The sequence below is a fragment of the Procambarus clarkii genome, chromosome 13 (assembly GCF_040958095.1).
Source record: "Procambarus clarkii isolate CNS0578487 chromosome 13, FALCON_Pclarkii_2.0, whole genome shotgun sequence".
Lineage (NCBI taxonomy): Eukaryota > Metazoa > Arthropoda > Malacostraca > Decapoda > Cambaridae > Procambarus > Procambarus clarkii.
Window position 1 is genome coordinate 48230646 of NC_091162.1, and position 18806 is coordinate 48249451.

An 18806-nucleotide genomic window follows, 5' to 3' on the forward strand; every position below is an offset into this window, starting at 1 on the left:
CGGTATTTTTCTGGAATGAATGTGGTCGTCGAAGGACCAAAGTTTAGTGAGTTCGCATCTAGAATTGTTATATTCCCCCGCTATATATGCTTTTCACCTGAGATGGAGTGGGTGAGGTGATTAGCTATCACGTGTGTGCATCACGTGCAAGTATAATGAAAAGTCATGCAAGAACATAATAATTAAGGAAACTGCAAAAGACCTATTGGTCGATTCATAAGAATATATAAAACAAGGTTACTAAAGGAGGCATATTGGCACACACGTGATAGCTCCTATTTATATCCGTTTAAATCTATTCATATATGTCTATCCTACGCTTAAAACAATTACGAGATTTTACTTCTATCATGTTACCAGGTAATTGGTTCCACTATTCGACAACTATGTCATCGTATCTTGTAACTCTATCACCATTACCTAACATCAAAACCTTACAGTTGTCAGTATTAAACTGCATGAACTTCTTATGTTCTTATATGAGTGGGATTGGATGGTTATAAATAGGAGCTGCCTCGTATGGGCCAATAGGCCTTCTGCAGTTACGTTTGTTCTTATGTTCATATGTAATTGGTTCCACAAATCATCAACCCTGTTATCGATCCAGTATTTACCTAAAACTTTCCTAAATATAACAACGGGAATATTAATAGTGAATTAAAAGTATCAACACAAGACAGAACACGAAACAATGGGTATAAATTGGATAAGTATAGATTTAGGAAAGACTTCTGCAGTTACTTATATTCTTTTTTATTCTTATTGTTCTTAAATCTAAACTTATCCAATTTATACCCATTGTTTCGTGTTCTGTCTTGTGTTGATACCTTTAATACTCTGTTAATATCCCCTTTGTTATGTCCATTCATCCACTTGTAAACCTCTATCATGTCACCCCTAACTCGCCTTTCTCGAGAATGTAATTTAAGCTTTGTCAATCTTCATATGAACATAAGAATAAAGATAACTGCAGAAGGTCTATTGGCCATACGAGGCAGCTTCTATTTATAACCGTGGGTTGGACATGTATATGAGTGGGATTGGGTGGTTATAAATAGGCGCTGCCTCGTATGGGCCAATAGGCCTTCTGTAGTTACAATTGTTCTTATGTTCTTAAGCACCTAATCCCACTCATATTCATGTCCAACCCACGTTAGAAACAATCAAGGGACCCCACCTCCAACACGTTACGCGTTAATTCGTCTTCATCTTGAAACACATAAATTAATAAATGAGTCGCAACATGGTTTTACAAATGGCCGTTCATGTTTAACAAATTTGCTATGCAGGCGATGAGTGACAATAACGTGGTTGAAGAATTGACTTGACTTGAATCGAGTTGAGAATGGTCCAGGACGGACCGAAACGTCGTCGTCACTTCACCTTCTAGTAAATTTGCTATCTTTTTATTCCAGCATAATTGAGGCAGATTATAGTGGTAAGGATTGTGATGTTGTGTACCTTAACTTTAGCAAAGCTTTTGATACAGTGCCACAACTGCCACATGAAAGACTGATTAGGGCATGGTTATTCCAAAGGAAACAGAGAGTTAGTATAAATGGGGTTAAGTCAGAGTGGGATAATGTTGTTAGTGGAGTACCTCAGGGCTCTGTCCTGGGCCCTCTGTTGTTTATAATATATATAAATGATTTAGATTCAGGTTTGAGTAGCAACATTTGCAAATTTGCCGATGATACGAAAATCGGTAGGGAAATTAATTCGGAGGAGGACTCACTATCACTTCAAGTTGATCTAGATAATGTTTTGAAATGGTCGAAGGATTGGCAGATGCAGTTCAATGCTGATAAATGTAAAGTTCTGAGGCTAGGTAATAACATAAGAACATAAGAACAAAGGCAACTGCAGAAGGCCTGTTGGCCCATACGAGGCAGCTCCTATTTATAACCACCCAATCCCACTCATATACATGTCCAATCCATGCTTGAAACAATCGAGGGACCCCACCTCCACATCATAATTGTTAAATGATGACAGAGTTACAAGATACAAGCTAGATGGTGTTGAGACTGCGAAGTCGGATTGCGAAAGGGATCTGGGAGTTATGATTAGTAAGAATTTAAAACAAAAGGATCAATGCATGAATGTTCGTAATAAGGCGAATAGGACACTGGGATTTATTAATCGAAGCGTTAGTAACAAGACACCTGGTATGGTTCTTAAGCTATATCTTGCTCTGGTTAAGCCCCATTTAGATTATGCAGTTCAGTTTTGGTCGCCTATTATAGAATGGATATAAATTCACTTGAACGTCTCCAGCGTAGGATGACAAAGTTAATTCCCCAAATTAGAAATCTTTCATATGAAGAAAGATTAACAAAGCTTAAGTTGCATTCACTGGAAAGGCGAAGAGTTAGGGGTGACATGATAGAGGTTTACAAGTGGATGAATGGACATAACAGGGGGGATATTAATAGGATATTAAAAATATCAACACAAGACAGAACACGAAACAATGGGTATAAATTGGATAAGTTTAGATTTAGGAAAGACTTGGGTAAATACTGGTTCAGTAACAGGGTTGTTGATTTGTGGAACCAATTACCGCGTAACGTGGTGGAGGTGGGGTCCCTCGATTGTTTCAAGCGTGGGTTGGACATGTATATGAGTGGGATTGGGTGGTTATACATAGGCGCTGCCTCGTATGGACCAATAGGCCTTCTGCAGTTACCTTCATTCTTATAAGAGCATAAGAACAAAGGCAACTGCAGAAGGCCTATTGGCCCATACGAGGCAGCTCCCATCAACCACTCTCTCTCTCTCTCTCTCTCTCTCTCTCTCTCTCTCTCTCTCTCTCTCTCTCTCTCTCTCTCTCTCTCTCTCTCTCTCTCTCTCTCTTTCTCTCTCTTTTTATATATAAATATTTTTGTTTTCTTTTTCATTCCCACTAGGCGCCTTTTTATTAGGCTGTCACTGGGAGCTTGCACAATGGTAACCTTTTTGGCCGTTAATTCTGACCATCGCCAAACAAACTTACACATTTTAGTTAGCGCTTAACAGAACCATTGTTTCCCAAACATAATTACACCTGTCAATTAACCTCAGCTGTATAATTATGACAGAACAATTCAATAATGTTGGAACGACGTGAACGTTAAGTAACTGAAATTATCTGAACATTACGGGAATGTTCAGATTATGAAGTGTTGTCGACTCAGATTGTATTTTGTTTTGATTTGTAATAATGTATGTATTTTTATGATATGTGTGAAGATTTCTCACACAGAGAAGGCAATTGAAAAAATGAAAGGGGTGGGTGGGAGGGATACTATGTGGTGAAGTCACAGGGAGGAAGGAATTAAGGGGGTATTGTAATGGGGTTAAGGGGGTTTTAGCGAGGGACATCCGGCCCAGGGACTAATAGGGGGGGGGGGGGAAGGGGGGGGGGACACTCATGGTGGGCTGTCAGTGGTTGCAAGTTCCTTCTCTTGGAAAGCCTTTTTCTTGTCTTTGAATATGTGCAGTAATTTGGTATTACAGCCTGGAGGGTTGCCAACGTAGTCCCGAGATTCAAGATAGGGAGACGGGGAGCCTTGTTGTAGACTACCGCCCGACTAGTTTGACATTCTTAATTGGAAAGTTCCTCGATGCAATATTAGCGAATTAAATAATAAAACACCTAGGCACATATTGTCTGTTAAATAACTCGCAGCAAGGTTAGGCTAGGCTAAGCTAGGCTAAGCTAGGCTAGGTTACGTTACTCTCACTAAGGTTTCTTGCCAAGCCAATCTTGTCCTACAGGCCTGGTGTTCCCCACACGGGTATTCGAGGCAGTCGACAGTAACAAAAATTATGATGTTCCATTCACCTAGGCTCTTGGAGACTCGAACCTTGGACCACACGATATTTAATTTGGTCAACCATATTTAATAAATCAATAGAGTCAGGCAGAGTGCCAGAGTTTTGGAAAGTTGCTAATGTGATACCAGTTTTTAAGAACATAAGAACATAAGAACAAAGGTAACTGCAGAAGGCCTATTGGCCCATACGAGGCAGCTCCTATTCTATAACCACCCAATCCCACTCATATACTTGTCCAACCCGCGCTTGAAACAATCGAGGGACCCCACCTCCACAATGTTACGCGGCAATTGGTTCCACAAATCAACAACCCTGTTACTGAACCAGTATTTACCCAAGTCTTTCCTAAATCTAAACTTATCCAATTTATATCCATTGTTTCGTGTTCTGTCCTGTGTTGATACTTTTAATACCCTATTAATATCCCCCCGGTTATGTCCATTCATCCACTTGTAAACCTCTATCATGTCACCCCTAACTCTTCGCCTTTCCAGTGAATGCAACTTAAGCTTTGTTAATCTTTCTTCATATGAAAGATTTCTAATTTGGGGAATTAACTTAGTCATCCTACGCTGGACACGTTCAAGTGAATTTATATCCATTCTATAATATGGCGACCAAAACTGAACTGCATAATCTAAATGGGGCCTAACTAGAGCAAGATATAGCTTGAGAACCACACCAGGTGTCTTGTTACTAACGCTGCGATTAATAAATCCAAGTGTCCGATTTGCCTTATTACGAACATTTATGCATTGATCCTTTTGTTTTAAATTCTTACTAATCATAACTCCCAGATCCCTTTCGCAATCCGACTTCGCAATCACAACACCATCTAGCTCGTATCTTGTAACTCTATCATCATTACCTAACCTCAGAACTTTACATTTATCAGCATTAAACTGCATCTGCCAATCCTTTGACCATTTCAAAACCCTATCTAGATCAACTTGAAGTGATAGTGAGTCCTCCTCCGAATTAATTTCCCTACCGATTTTCGTATCATCGGCAAATTTGCAAATGTTGCTACTCAAACCTGAATCTAAATCATTTATATATATTATAAACAACAGAGGTCCCAGGACAGAGCCTTGAGGCACTCCACTTACAACAATTTCCCACTCTGACTTGATTCCATTTATACTAACTCTCTGTTTCCTTTGGTATAGCCATGCCCTAATCCAGCTTAATATAGCACCCCCAATACCATGAGACTCTATTTTTTTAATCAGTCTTTCATGTGGCACTGTATCAAAAGCTTTGCTAAAGTCAAGGTATACAACATCGCAATCCTTACCACTATCAACTGCCTCAACAATGCTAGAATAAAAAGATAACAAATTTGTTAAACATGAACGGCCATTTATAAAACCATGTTGCGACTCAATTATTAATTTATGTTTTTCAAGATGAAGACGAATTTTATTTGCTATTATAGATTCGAGTAACTTTCCCACAATAGACGTTAGGCTAATTGGTCGATAGTTAGACGCAAGTGATCTATCTCCTTTCTTAAAAACTGGTATCACATTAGCAACTTTCCAAAACTCTGGCACTCTGCCTGACTCTATTGATTTATTAAATATGGTTGACAGTGGGTCACAAAGCTCCTCTTTGCATTCTTTAAGCACCCTAGCAAACACTTCATCCGGCCCTGGGGATTTGTTTGGTTTGAGTTTTACTATTTGTTTAAGAACATCCTCCCTGGTAACTGCTAAACTCGTCAACCTGTCCTCGTCCCCACCCACATAGACTTGTTCGGCTGAAGGCATATTGTTAAGTTCAAAAAAGGAGATAGATCACTTGCGTCTAACTATCGACCAATTAGCCTAACGTCTATTGTGGGAAAGTTACTCGAATCTATAATAGCAAATAAAATTCGTCTTCATCTTGAAAAACATAAATTAATAATTGAGTCGCAACATGGTTTTATAAATGGCCGTTCATGTTTAACAAATTTGTTATCTTTTTATTCTAGCATTGTTGAGGCAGTTGATAGTGGTAAGGATTGCGATGTTGTGTACCTTGACTTTAGCAAAGCTTTTGATACAGTGCCACATGAAAGACCGATTAAAAAGTTAGAGTCTCATGGTATTGGGGGTGCTATATTAAGCTGGATTAGGGCATGGCTATACCAAAGGAAACAGAGAGTTAGTATAAATGAAGTCAAGTCAGAGTGGGAAAATGTTGTAAGTGGGGTGCCTCAGGGCTCTGTCCTGAGACCTCTGTTGTTTATAATATATATAAATGATTTAGATTCAGGTTTGAGTAGCAACATTTGCAAATTTGCCGATGATACGAAAATCGGTAGGGAAATTAATTCGGAGGAGGACTCACTATCACTTCAAGTTGATCTAGATAGGGTTTTGAAATGGTCGAAGGATTGGCAGATGCAGTTTAATGCTGATAAATGTAAAGTTCTGAGGTTAGGTAATGATGATAGGGTTACAAGATACGAGCTAGATGGTGTTGAGATTGCGAAGTCGAATTGCGAAAGGGATCTGGGAGTTATGATTAGCAAGAATTTAAAACAAAAGGATCAATGCATAAATGTTCGTAATAAGGCAAATCGGACACTTGGATTTATTAATCGCAGCGTTAGTAACAAGACACCTGGTGTGGTTCTCAAGCTATATCTTGCTCTAGTTAGGCCCCATTTAGATTATGCAGTTCAGTTTTGGTCGCCATATTATAGAATGGATATAAATTCACTTGAACGTGTCCAGCGTAGGATGACTAAGTTAATTCCCCAAATTAGAAATCTTTCATATGAAGAAAGATTAACAAAGCTTAAGTTACATTCACTGGAAAGGCGAAGAGTTAGGGGTGACATGATAGAGGTTTACACGTGGGTGAATGGACATAACAAAGGGGATATTAATAGGGTATTAAAAGTATCAACACAAGACAGAACACGAAACAATGGGTATAAATTGGATAAGTTTAGAGTTAGGAAAGACTTGGGTAAATACTGGTTCAGTAACAGGGTTGTTGATTTGTGGAACCAATTTCCGCGTAACATTGTGGAGGTGGGGTCCCTCGATTGTTTCAAGCGCGGGTTGGACAAGTATATGAGTGGGATTGGGTGGTTATAAATAGGAGCTGCCTCGTATGGGCCAACAGGCCTTCTGCAGTTGCCTTTGTTCTTATGTTCTTATGTTCTTACACGTATGTGTGAGGCCGAAACTCCATCGACCGAGCTATTGAGTGGTCATAATAAGGAAACTGTTATTTAACAATTATGATGACTTTCTTGACTGTAGCGAGGTCTTTGTACCAAGTGCAGACGAAGAGTCACAATAACCTGGCTGAAATATGTTGACCAGACCACACACTAGATAGTGAAGGGACGACGACGTTTCGGTCCGTCCTGGACCATTCTCACAATCGACTTGAGAATGGTCCAGGATGGACGGAAACGTCTTCGTCCCTTCACTTTCTTTGTACCAAATAATATAACCTTTGATGCCTCATATTATGGTGCCTTTGTACCATAATATAACTCAAAAACCTAAATGTTGGGATGAACTCTAATATTAGCGAGTTTATAGAGGATTGGAAACTGGGGCGAAGAGAGAAATCAAATAAGAACTTGACTGAAATCCAGAAAGACGCCATCACATTGCAGAAGTAGGCAGAAAAGTGGCAGATATTGATAAGTGCAAAGTCTTGTACCTTTTTTTCCGAATGAATTATGCAGATTTGGCCAATTCAAGTTGCAAAAAAGAGAGATTGGGGGGGGGGTTAAGACTGGCACTGATCTGAGGCTTTAACAGGAGTGTGTCAAAGCCTGTAAGAGAGTAAATGACATGCAGGTGATGAGTCACACTAACGTGGGTAAAGTATGTTGACCACACCACACACTAGAAGGTGAAGGGACGACGACGTTTAGGTCCGTCCTGGATCATTCTCAAGTCGATCACAATTGACTTGATAATGGTCCCGGACGGACCCAAACGTCGTTGTCCCTTCACCTTCTAGTGTGTGGTCTGGTCAACAGTAAATGATATACTTAAGTTTTATAGCAAAAAGAGTCGGCAAAACATTTGTAAACATGGTCCTCTAATTATATTTGACTCTGGCGGGGACTATGGCCGTGATGTGACCACCATAACATTATGCGCGCGATGCTATACATATAATTAATATATGAAACAGTCATTCTGGATTGGACTGAGGTTTCACTGCTTCCAGAGTTTCAGAACACGCTGAACGCCACACCAAGAACAGGTCTGTGTTCAGGGAGCAGTTCGAGCACCGAACTCTGACCTCAGTCAGTGCCAAAGGAGGACCTCATTAGGGAGCGGGGAATATCTTAGGGTCATTTTACTACCAGACAAATCAAGGTAACGAGCTTTTTGCCGCCATTAAACCATTACCACCTTCCCCCTCCCCCCACCCATCCCCACGACCATAAGGGCAAGGAATGGGGAGTGGATTGGGGTGATGTGTTTATGGGAGGGGGAAGAGGGAGATGGTTGTGAGATGGGGGGGGTCTGAGATGAAGGGTGGTGAGATAGAGAAGGTGAGAGGGGAGATAGTGAGAGGGAAGGGGTGAGAGGGGATATGGTGAGAGAAAGTGATTTAATTTCAAAATAATCTCAATTATATTTCCTGCATGAACACCAGACGGAATCAACACAGGTGAATTATACAATTAAAAATAATTAACTGCCTGCAGCATTGTGCACTATTCCTGCTTGGTGGCTGTGACCTCGACCCTCGTCACTGGCAGTCTTCCCACCCTTCTTTTTTTTTTGCTTAATGTTTGTTGCTTGGGCATAGACTTTTATCAAACTCGGGGCTCGATTTGTTATCCCTGAACCCATGCTGGTGGTGTGTTGCTAAGTCCCTTCTCTCTAGATGTGCTATAACCTTTTTTCTCACGATCTTTTCCATCACCTTACATGGTATACAATTTAGGGACACCAGCCTGTAGTTCAGGGCCTCCTGATTATCATATTTTTTTGTATATTGGGACTACGTTAACTGTCTTCCAACTTTCTGGTAGGTCTCCTGTTTCCAGTGATTTGTTATACACCATAAAGTGTAGCGTGCAAAGTGCTTCTACCGCCTCTTTTGGTATCCATGGAGAGAGTTCATCAGGTCCAACAGCCTTAGTCACGTCCACTTCTAGCAGATACCTCTTAGCCTCATCTATGGTAATTTCAGTATGTTCCAAGGCTGCTTGCTTTATCGCCACCCCTTTTATTTCAATGACTTCTAATTGCTCTATTGTGAAGACCTCCTTGGACCTCTTGACTTCTTCACACGCTTTTTTGTCATTTTCTGTGTACACATCCTCTGCCTTTCTCAGTTTTATCACCTGTTCTTTATCTGTTGTTTTCTTCCTGGTGTGGCTGTACAGCAGTTTTGATTGGGTTGCGTTGTGTGTTTGTGTGTGTACTTACCTATTTGTGCCTGCAGGATCAAGAATTTCCTCTTGGATCCCGCCTTTCTAGCCGCTGGTTATTTAAAGCAATGACTCCTCTTCTACTTCCCTATTATATCTAATTTAAAAATTATGAATAGAGTTTGCTTCCACAACCTGCTTCTTTAGGTCATTCAATTTCCCCACTGCTCTCAAGCTATATCAAAACTTTGTAACATCTCTGTGACTCACCTGAGTTTCCACCCTCCACCCATGTCCCTCTTGTTCTGTGGGCATTCAGTGTGAACATTACGTCTATTTCCACTTTGTTAATCCCCTAAGTATTTTATATGTTTCTTTTATATCTCTCCTGTGTGTGTGTGCGTGGAATAGGTGTGCGTGGGTGTGGAATGGGTGCGCGTGGGTGTGGAGGTTATGGTGTGGACTAAAAAGTTTCAATGTGAATTTCAGCCTTTTATGCATGCTTAAGTGGGGGGTTGTGGGTGAGTATCTGTGAAGCTCTCTTGTGACTGTGATGGGGGTCTATCCTCCCTCCCCCTCCTCTCGTGGCGTCCCCCCCCCCCTCCGTGTTCTAGCCGCTCTTCTCCAACTCTTTATTGATTTGCAATAAATTATCAATCTCCACCACAAGGAACTCAGGTGTGTTGTGAGATGGGAGATGCCTCAGACGTCAGTACAAAGCCCCCCTCACTCCCTCCTTCGTCAGGTGGTGGGTGTTGGTGGTGCTGGTGGTAGTGGTGGTGGTGGTAGTGGTAGTGGTGGTGGTAGTGGTGGTGGTGGTGGTAGTGTTGGTGGTGCTGGTGGTAGTGGTGGTGGTGGTAGTGGTAGTGGTGGTGGTAGTGGTGGTGGTGGTGGTAGTGTTGGTGGTGCTGGTGGTAGTGGTGGTAGTGGTAGTGGTGGTGGTAGTGGTGGTGGTGGTGGTAGTGTTGGTGGTGCTGGTGGTAGTGTTGGTGGTGCTGGTGGTGGTAGTGGTGGTGGTGGTGGTGGTAGTGTTGGTGGTGCTGGTGGTGGTAGTGGTGGTGGTGCTGGTGGTGGTAGTGGTGGTGGTGGTGGTGGTAGTGTTGGTGGTGCTGGTGGTGGTAGTGGTGGTGGTGGTGGTGGTAGTGTTGGTGGTGCTGGTGGTAGTGTTGGTGGTGGTGGTGGTAGTGTTGGTGGTGCTGGTGGTAGTGTTGGTGGTGCTGGTGGTAGTGTTGGTGGTGCTGGTGGTAGTGTTGGTGGTGCTGGTGGTAGTGTTGGTGGTGCTGGTGGTAGTGTTGGTGGTGGTGGTGGTAGTGTTGGTGGTGCTGGTGGTAGTGTTGGTGGTGCTGGTGGTAGTGTTGGTGGTGGTAGTGTTGGTGGTGCTGGTGGTAGTGTTGGTGGTGGTGGTGGTAGTGTTGGTGGTGCTGGTGGTAGTGTTGGTGGTGGTGGTGGTAGTGTTGGTGGTGCTGGTGGTAGTGTTGGTGGTGGTAGTGTTGGTGGTGCTGGTGGTAGTGTTGGTGGTGGTGGTGGTAGTGTTGGTGGTGCTGGTGGTAGTGTTGGTGGTGCTGGTGGTAGTGTTGGTGGTGGTAGTGTTGGTGGTGCTGGTGGTAGTGTTGGTGGTGCTGGTGGTAGGGGAAGGGTAGGTGGTGGTGTTAGAGGCATTGTCTCGCCTCAGTCCCGACTTGGAGGAAGAGAGAAGTAGCGATTATATCGGAATTTCCTAAGCTGCTCCCAGCACTGCCTACCGCTCTGATCAATGCAAAACTTTGCTCCAAAATTCGCTGGTTGAGACTGGGAGGCACATCTGCATGCACTCAACTTGATGTGCTTGCTGGGTAGAGCGTCGGCTCCTGGTCCCGCCTTCCGAGTATTTTAAACATAAAATAACGTAATTTTCACGCTTTGTGTGTGTCTGCATTTAAAACTGTATTCAGCCTGTTCGCTTGACTTGCCACTGCGTACAAAAATCATCCTTTTAACCCAGCTATAAACGTATGAATTCAGCAAGCCATTTAACATATTGAGTCCGATGCATAGAAAACGTGGATATGTGTGAGTTGTTGCTTCTCACAGAAGGTTGAATTTGTAACGTTGGTGAGTGGAAGACAAACAACACGACCAATTAGTTGAGAGAACAGGTTGCTGTAACATGGTAGTAACTTCCACAAACCATTCTGGTTTATTTATGTATTTATTTTACAGAAAGGAAGTTCTTTCTGACATGAGACTCAATTATCTGTTTATGCTGATCTTTTGGTATTCTCTCTTTGTGTACTAATTCATCAAAGTGTACTAATTTACTTTGTGAATAGCAAGTTGTAAATTAGTACACATTGATGAATATGTTCTAATTCATCAACTAGTACTTTGTGTACTAATTTATCAACTAATTCATCTTTTTAATCTAGAATATTTACATAATGTTCCTCACCCCTTCCCCCCTCCTTCCCTCCTCCCCTCCAGTGTGGTAAGGACCACCCCAGGCTTTCCTCATAGCTCAGGACCCTCAACTCAGGAACCAGCCTTATACTATATATTTGGACATTTTCAAGCTGTGTCTTGTGGTGGGGTTCCATGCCGGGTTATGTATTGGACACAGACGGCGTCTTTGTCCACTATTGTGTAGCGTACACAGACGTTTGACATAGATCGCTGAACCTGCCAGGTTGTTGTGGGTCATTGGCATTTATGCCTAAATCCTGTTTTTTTATCCTATTTACCTTATCCTCTCTTTCCTATTCCTGCTATAGTGCTCTACTGGTCATCTCAATCGTGCTCATGTCTGTGTAACTATCCATTCGTATGGGTTAAAGTCTTGTAGGCATTTATTGGTCCCCATCTGATTGATTGATTGATAAAGATTAAGCCACCCAAAAGGTGGCACGGGCATGAATAGCCCGTAAACACCCCATCTGATGTGTGTCCAGTTGTTATATAGCCTCTGAAAAGGCTAAAGTCAGATCCTCATCTTCATATTCTAGGGGCCAGATTCACGAAGCAGTTACGCGAGCACTTACGAACCTGTATATCTTTTCTCAATCATTGGCGGCTTTGTTTACAATTATTAAACAGTTAATGAGCTCCGAAGCACCAGGAGGCTGTTCATAACAATAACAACAGTTGATTGGCAAGTTTTCATGCTTATAAACTGTTTAATAAATGTAACCAAAGCCGTCAAAGATTGAGGAAAGATGTACAGGTTCGTAAGTACTTGCGTAACTGCTTCGTGAATCTGGCCCCTGATCCTTGACTTCACATCCCAGATTTCCTCCAGGTGCTATGTATTGGAGCAATCTTAACGCTTTCTCGGTGTGTGTGTGTCCCAGCCCCGCTTCTGTGCCAGATAAGTCCACTACGGGCTCACCATAGCCCGTGCTACTTGGAACTTGTTCCCATTAGCTGAATCTATAACAACATCAACGCTTTCTCCCAATACCACACCTTGATTACCACTTGTATACCTGTGATCCATCATCCTCGATTAATTTCACTAAGCGCATGTATTCTGTTTGGAGGGAGATAATATCATTTTAAAAGGCAAATGGCTTATAATACTCTTCCTCGAGTGCATGAAATTAACGGCGTTTGCAAAAGCCCTGTTTTTTTTGTTTTCCAGGTCAGACATTCCTGATGGTTGCACTCTGAATAAATGAATACATATTTAAAAATTTCAATAACACAGAAATTTCTATTCCGAGGAGATAAAATGAAGCAATGAATATTAAATAAAGTTATACAATTTAAATGGTTTCACGCGCTAAAAGGAAAATAATGCAAATTTTTTCACTAATGCCAGGAGGTTATGTGGGTGTGGATTGTGTGTGTGTGTGTGTGTGTGTGTGTGTGTGTGTGTGTGTGTGTGTGTGTGTGTGTGTGTGTGTGTGTGTGGGTGGGTGTGTGCTGGATTTGGGCTGCAGCTCTTGGGCCTGGCTTTTTAGCCTACACGCACATCAATATTTCGAGTGTAGGGAAAATCGGAATTTGAAGAACTTGTAACACAAACAGTCCAGGTCCTCTTGCTCAGGTGGTCCACTTGCTCAGGTGGTCCTCTTGCTCAGGTGGTCCTCTTGCTCAGGTGGTCCACTTGCTCAGGTGGTCCTCTTGCTCAGGTGGTCCACTTGCTCAGGTGGTCCACTTGCTCAGGTGGTCCTCTTGCTCAGGTGGTCCACTTGCTCAGGTGGTCCTCTTGCTCAGGTGGTCCTCTTGCTCAGGTGGTCCACTTGCTCAGGTGGTCCTCTTGCTCAGGTGGTCCACTTGCTCAGGTGGTCCTCTTGCTCAGGTGGTCCACTTGCTCAGGTGGTCCACTTGCTCAGGTGGTCCACTTGCTCAGGTGGTCCTCTTGCTCAGGTGGTCCACTTGCTCAGGTGGTCCTCTTGCTCAGGTGGTCCTCTTGCTCAGGTGGTCCTCTTGCTCAGGTGGTCCTCTTGCTCAGGTGGTCCTCTTGCTCAGGTGGTCCACTTGCTCAGGTGGTCCACTTGCTCAGGTGGTCCTCTTGCTCAGGTGGTCCTCTTGCTCAGGTGGTCCTCTTGCTCAGGTGGTCCTCTTGCTAGTCTCTCTCATTACTTCTCACCCTTCCTCACTCCTCGCTCTCACTGCTTTCTCTCAATCTCCCCTTACCACTTTCCCTCTCTGCTTTTCCTCACCTCCCCTTCCCTCTCCTCCCCTTCCCTCACCTCCCCTTCCCTCACCTCCCCTTCCCTCACCTACCCTTCCCTCACTGCCCTTCCCTCACCTACCCTTCCCTCACTGCCCTTCCCTCACTGCCCTTCCCTCACCTACCCTTCCCTCACCTACCCTTCCCTCACTGCCCTTCCCTCACTGCCCTTCCCTCACCTACCCTTCCCTCACTGCCCTTCCCTCACCTACCCTTCCCTCACTGCCCTTCCCTCACTGCCCTTCCCTCACTGCCCTTCCCTCACCTACCCTTCCCTCACTGCCCTTCCCTCGCCCTAGTGGAAACAATTTTATATTGCACAACCGGTTTTGTTTGCAACCTGGAAATGTTTTAAAATGGGTCACCTCTTTTTTACTGAAAACTGAGTACTGGGAAAAGGACTATTGCTTAGTTAGTCTGTCTGTAGTCCGTGATGTTTGACTTCTTTGTATTTTATTCCAGTTTACCTGAAGGCTGCCTTTTGTATGATCTCTTCGGGTCGTTGTTGTTCTTGTGAAAGATTCGCTACCTGGAGCAAAAAGTGCCAAGTAGCACGGGCTATGGTGAGCCCGTAGTGCCTTGCTTCTTCGGGGATAAGTAGCCCTGAGGTTCAATGTCTCTTGTGGCCTTGACGGGACAGATAGGCGTGTGGGCCACCGCCTCCTGCTGCTTCGACGGGGACAAGAAGTCCTGAGGGTCATCATCTCCAGTGGCCTTCATAAGGGAGAGGAATCCTGCAGCTTATCATAGATAGGTTTGAACAGGAGTATTGTCTTGGTATTTACGGCTTCAGCGGGTAGGCGGTTCCGTGGGTTGATTGCCTCATGGGTGAAAAAAGCTTTTCTGTTTTACATTGATGCTTGTTTAACTTCGAGCTGTCCCCTGCCCCTCCTTGTTTGCGTTACATTGGATCTTTCAGAGAGGCGGTCAGGATAAATATCTTCCAATTTGTTTAGTATTTTACAGGTTTTGATGAGATTAATCCTGTCTAACCTGACCTGTAGAGTTGTCAGTCCTCTAACTCTCAACTTAGTTCTGGTATGAGATTTAAATTATTAGTTCTGGGATAATTTTTGTCGTTTTGCGCTAAAAAAATTCCAGAACAAGTATGTCGTTTGCAGGCGATGAATCACAATAACGTGGCTGAAGAATGTTGACCAGACCACACACTAAGTATATCGTTTCTGAAGGATAGGTCTTCATGCAATAGTTCAGATGAGGCGTATCAGACACCGTTAAAGCTGAATAAACCACTATCTTTCCCTTTAAGTCACAGGTTCCTGACTTATTAGAAAGTTTGACTTATTAGAAAGAAAAATTATTTAGAAAGTTTGACCCAACTTGATGGACAATTTTCAATGACTAGTGGATCATACTTTTCAGATTCATTACTCCTAATCTGTATATACCTCCCTATAATCTGTATATACCTCCCTATAATCTGTATATACCTCCCTATAATCTGTATATACCTCCCTATAATCTGTATATACCTGCCTATAATCTGTATATACCTCCCTATAATCTGTATATACCTGCCTATAATCTGTATATACCTCCCTATAATCTGTATATACCTGCCTATAATCTGTATATACCTCCCTATAATCTGTATATACCTGCCTATAATCTGTATATACCTCCCTATAATCTGTATATACCTGCCTATAATCTGTATATACCTCCCTATAATCTGTATATACCTCCCTATAATCTGTATATACCTCCCTATAATCTGTATATACCTGCCTATAATCTGTATATACCTGCCTATAATCTGTATATACCTCCCTATAATCTGTATATACCTCCCTATAATCTGTATATACCTGCCTATAATCTGTATATACCTCCCTATAATCTGTATATACCTCCCTATAATCTGTATATACCTGCCTATAATCTGTATATACCTCCCTATAATCTGTATATACCTGCCTATAATCTGTATATACCTCCCTATAATCTGTATATACCTGCCTATAATCTGTATATACCTCCCTATAATCTGTATATACCTGCCTATAATCTGTATATACCTCCCTATAATCTGTATATACCTGCCTATAATCTGTATATACCTCCCTATAATCTGTATATACCTCCCTATAATCTGTATATACCTCCCTATAATCTGTATATACCTCCCTATAATCTGTATATACCTCCCTATAATCTGTATATACCTGCCTATAATCTGTATACCTCCCTATAATCTGTATATACCTCCCTATAATCTGTATATACCTGCCTATAATCTGTATATACCTCCCTATAATCTGTATATACCTGCCTATAATCTGTATATACCTGCCTATAATCTGTATATACCTGCCTATAATCTGTATATACCTCCCTATAATCTGTATATACCTGCCTATAATCTGTATATACCTCCCTATAATCTGTATATACCTCCCTATAATCTGTATATACCTCCCTATAATCTGTATATACCTCCCTATAATCTGTATATACCTCCCTATAATCTGTATATACCTGCCTATAATCTGTATATACCTCCCTATAATCTGTATATACCTGCCTATAATCTGTATATACCTGCCTATAATCTGTATATACCTGCCTATAATCTGTATATACCTCCCTATAATCTGTATATACCTGCCTATAATCTGTATATACCTGCCTATAATCTGTATATACCTCCCTATAATCTGTATATACCTCCCTATAATCTGAAATTATAGGGATAATTTTCAAGGCGGACCGAAACGTTGTCAATCCGTGTGACTTTCCTTTATTTTCAGGTTTGTGTGACTAAATTTGGATGTCTAAATTTTCGTCCACCTTATTGTTATTTACGTTTGCGTTTTAGATGCATCTTATTTGTTAATGTGATGCAGCGGTTTCGTTAATATGGCGAGTTATGGCTTGTGTTGCTGTATCCTACACGCGAGTACAGGCCCCTGAGGTACGGGGTCTCAACTTGTCCTCTCCAGTAATACATCGTAAACTTTCAAAACATACTATACATCAAATATGTATAATATATCTGTATATCAAATACAATTTGATACACATCAAAATCCCCAACGTCAAAATACGACGTACTGTAAATCTGGAGAGTGAAGAAACACTGGATCACTTAATGAGCATCGTGTCTGGGATGCTCTCAGACGTAGGTTCGAATCCTCGTCACGGCCCTTGGGGATTTGTTCACTGGATCACTTACTCTTTGAATTTATATTGTTCGACGACTGTTGAACTGACACAGCTATACTGAACTTTCAAGGACAAATCCAGACATTTATAAATTGTCATCCACACTTCTGTGGAAATGTACATTCCATTAACATGGGCTTTAGGAGACTCGAACCCTGGACCCTACGCGTGTGAGGCCGAAGCTCTATCGACCGAGCTATTGAGTGGTCTTAATAAGGAAAGTTTCCAGAAGCATCAACCAGCTGCCAAACTGGAATTGTCGACTTTTCCTGACTACTGCTGAAGCTCTGAGGACTTAGTCATCAACGCCCTCGTCATATAAACTGTCGAGATGGTTGTCGAGTATGGTGGTCAGTGGTCCAGTGTGGTTGTCGAGTATGGTGGTCAATGGTCCAGTGTGGTTGTCGAGTATGGTGGTCAGTGGTCCAGTGTGGTTGTCGAGTATGGTGGCCAATGGTCCAGTGTGGTTGTTGAGTATGGTGGCCAATGGTCCAGTGTGGTTGTCGAGTATGGTGGTCAATGGTCCAGTGTGGTTGTCGAGTATGGTGGTCAATGGTCCAGTGTGGTTGTCGAGTATGGTGGTCAATGGTCCAGTGTGGTTGTCGAGTATGGTGGTCAATGGTCCAGTGTGGTTGTCGAGTATGGTGGTCAATGGTCCAGTGTGGTTGTCGAGTATGGTGGTCAATGGTCCAGTGTGGTTGTCGAGTATGGTGGTCAATGGTCCAGTGTGGTTGTCGAGTATGGTGGTCAATGGTTCAGTGTGGTTGTCGAGTATGGTGGTCAATGGTCCAGTGTGGTTGTCGAGTATAGTGGTCAATGGTCCAGTGTGGTTGTCGAGTATAGTGGTCAATGGTCCAGTGTGGTTGTCGAGTATAGTGGCCAATGGTCCAGTGTGGTTGTCGAGTATGGTGGCCAATGGTCCAGTGTGGTTGTCGAGTACAGTGGTCAATGGTCCAGTGTGGTTGTCGAGTATGGTGGTCAATGGTCCAGTGTGGTTGTCGAGTATAGTGGTCAATGGTCCAGTGTGGTTGTCGAGTATGGTGGTCAATGGTCCAGTGTGGTTGTCGAGTATAGTGGTCAATGGTCCAGTGTGGTTGTCGAGTATAGTGGTCAATGGTCCAGTGTGGTTGTCGAGTATGGTGGTCAATAGTCCAGTGTGGTTGTCGAGTATAGTGGTCAATGGTCCAGTGTGGTTGTCTAGTATGGTGGCCAATGGTCCAGTGTGGTTGTCGAGTATAGTGGTCAATGGTCCAGTGTGGTTGTCGAGTATGGTGGCTAATGGTCCAGTGTGGTTGTCGAGTATGGTGGCCAATGGTCCAGTGTGGTTGTCGAGTATGGTGGCCAATGGTCCAGTGTGGTTGTCGAGTATGGTGGCCAGTGGTCCAGTGTGGTTGTTGAGTATGGTGGTCAGTGGTCCAGTGTGGTTGTTGAGTATGGTGGCCAATGGTCCAGTGTGGTTGTCGAGTATGGTGGCCAATGGTCCAGTGTGGTTGTCGAGTATGGTAGCCAATGGTCCAGTGTGGTTGTCGAGTATGGTGGCCAATGGTCCAGTGTGGTTGTCGAGTATGGTGGCCAATGGTCCAGTGTGGTTGTCGAGTACAGTGGTCAATGGTCCAGTGTGGTTGTCGAGTATGGTGGTCAATGGTCCAGTGTGGTTGTCGAGTATAGTGGTCAATGGTCCAGTGTGGTTGTCGAGTATGGTGGTCAATGGTCCAGTGTGGTTGTCGAGTATAGTGGTCAATGGTCCAGTGTGGTTGTCGAGTATAGTGGTCAATGGTCCAGTGTGGTTGTCGAGTA

General features: G+C 43.0%; 1 protein-coding gene across 1 annotated transcript in view; it reads left to right on the forward strand.

Annotated features, from left to right (window-relative positions):
• Nucleotides 1–18806, forward strand: part of LOC123750571 (leukocyte elastase inhibitor-like) — a 365203-nt gene that overhangs the window by 180014 nt on the left and 166383 nt on the right. The gene's annotated exons all lie outside the window — the stretch shown is intronic.